The sequence below is a fragment of the Myotis brandtii genome, unplaced genomic scaffold, assembly GCF_000412655.1.
Source record: "Myotis brandtii unplaced genomic scaffold, ASM41265v1 scaffold1557, whole genome shotgun sequence".
Classification (NCBI taxonomy): domain Eukaryota; kingdom Metazoa; phylum Chordata; class Mammalia; order Chiroptera; family Vespertilionidae; genus Myotis; species Myotis brandtii.
Window position 1 is genome coordinate 230,567 of NW_005355651.1, and position 2,794 is coordinate 233,360.

Here is a 2,794-nt window from a genome sequence, read left to right on the forward strand (position 1 = left end):
TGTGTGTGTCTGTGTCTGTGTGTGTCTGTGTGTGTGTGTCTGTGTGTGTGTCGGGGGCTCCTCTCACTGCAGAACAGCGGTCACTGATGGGGGAGGAGCCTCATGCTAATCCCACCTCCCGCTTCCTCCGATTCCTGTGAATAATGAAGGCGCTCCTGCCTGTTGTGCTCCCACCAGCCAAAGGGTCATGTCTTAGAATCAGGGTCGCACCACACAAATACAGGATGAGGTTACAGTTGTGAGTATGTGAAACACAGAGTTTATTGCTATATTATTATTAATTATTGTATTGTTTTCCATATGAGAAACTGTAAACCTACGTTTGCCCACCCCATCTACACTAATAAAAGAGAAACATGTAAATTGACCGTCCCTTTGCTACGCTCACCAGCCAATCAGGAGTGAATATGCAAATTAACCTGGCAAAGATGGTGGGTTAACTTGCATATACAGGCCCTGGGCAGAGAGCAGAAGCGGGAGAGCCGGCAGCTTGGGGGGACGTGGCTTCCTTGGTCGCTGGGGGGAGAGCAGAGCAGGAGAGCTGGAGGCTTGGGGGCGCTGTGGCTCCCTCGGTCGCTCCCAGTGCGGGGAGCACCAGGAATTCTGGGAATAGTAGTTCCGATGGCAGCCCAGGACCAGAAGCAGAAGCCCAGAGTGTGGGGAGCACCAGGAATGCTGGGAATCGTAGTTCTGGTGGCAGACGGATCTCCTAGACACTAGAGCAAAGTGAGCCTGGAGCACTTACTGTTGCGGTGGGGGATGGAGGGCAAGCAAAGGTGAGAGACATCAGTAAAATCAGAGTGTCTAGGAAAAATTAAAGGGAAGATCTCCTAAAACTTCCAGGAACTCTCCACCAATGAAGCAAAGAAAAAAAAAAGCCTCTATTATTCTGTGAGCAACAAGCCAAACTGGGTTGGGGTCTCAGACAATTCGCTCATATAAATGCAAAGATGGACAGAAACTCCCGGATTGGAGAGGGCTCCCCTGAGGGCTCCCAGATTGAAGAGGGTGCAGGTCGGGCTGAGGGACCCCCTTCATCCCCCCACCCCCTGTGCATGAATCTTCGTGCATCGGGCCTCTAGTCTATATATATAAAAGCGTAATATGCAAATCAGCCTGTCGGCAAATGACCAGTCGGCTATGATGTGCACTGACCACCAGGGGGCAGACGCTCAACACAGGGGCTGTCCCCAGCCTGCAGGCCCCAATTGCCCGATGGGGAACCAGGAACCAGGAACCAGGGGGTTTGGTGGTGGATGTGGGCAGCGCTGGGGCCCCGATCACCCTGCCGGTCGCTCCACACCTAGAGGGTAACCAGTGGCCCTGGTCATGGCGGGGGGCAGGGCTGGCTGCTGGCAGCCAGCGAAGATCGGCCCTAATCGCAGGCCAGGCCTAGGGACCCTACTTGTGCGTGAATTTCTTGCACCGGGCCTCTAGTCTATTAGAATGAGGACGTTTTTCTCTAAAAAGAATTACGCTAACACACTTTACATAATTAAGATGTTTGTTCTTCACTTTTTATATCCTCTTCTAAAAAAATACATGGTTCAGCCCTGGCCGGTGTGGCTCAGTGGATAGAACATTGGCCTGCAGACCGAAGGGTCCCGGGTTTGATTCTAGTCAAGGGCACGGACCTCGGTTGCAGGCTCCTCCCCGGCCCAGGCCCTGGTCGGGCTCGTGTAGGAGGCAGCCAATCGATTTTCTCTCACATCGATGTTTCTCTCTGTCTTTCCCTCTCTCTTTTCCACTCTCTCTAAAAATCAATGGAAAAACATCCTCGGGGGAGGATTAAAAAAATAAAATTTTAAAAAGTAGAATACATATTGTTACATGGTTTTTCCCCAATAGGAGTTTTGTCTTTGGTCACATAACCTTCCAGTCTGGGTAGTCAGCAGATTGTGTGTAACTGACGGTTCGTACACTGACAGGCACTGAGCTCGCTGTCATGTTTCCTATTTTCAGTTGATTCGCTGTCAGGCAGACATGCAGGCAGGGCCTATTTCCTCATAGTTCCCAAAGCGCCTTTTTTGGGTGATTTCATTTCTTCTTCCAAGAAGAAGATTGGCTGACCCTCCCTTAGCAAGTTCCGGTGTTGTGTTTAGTCACAGATGAGACGCAGAGATGACCGCCCAGCTCTCCTCGTGTGGGTGGGAGTCGGCCAGGCAAACATCCCGGGTCCCGCCCCAGGTTCTGGAAACTGGGGCTTCATTCCGCTCTGTCTCGCCTCTGGTGACAAGGCAACATGTGGAGAGTTTCAGACGAAACTGTTTATTTATTTTCATGTTCAACATCAGCGGTTCTAACCTTTCAAATTTGTCCTATAAACTGATTCTTTGTTTCATGGCGAAAAAAACTAAGAAATCAGAACTTGGGCCCTAACTAGTTTGGCTCAGTGGATAGAGCGTCCGCCTGCGGACTGAAGGGTGTGAGGTTCGATTCCCGGTCAGGGCACATGCCTGGGTTACGGGCTCAATCCCTAGTTGGGAGTGTGCAGGAGACAGCCGATCAATGATTCTCTCTCATCATTGATGTTTCTCTCTCTCCCACTCCCATCCTCTCTGAAATCAATAAAAATATATTTTAAAAAAGAAAGAAAACAGAGCTTGGTTTTAAACAGACGAATGATGAGTAAATTTTAAAAAAATGTCCAGTGAAAACAAAATCCACTTTTCTATTGTTTTTATGTAATGAGATCAAAGATGTTTTTAATGTCTTATCATATTTCGTGTTCTCAACAATTTTTTACCTTAAACATTCAAACACTCATCCAGAAAATATTTAGATGCATCTTAGT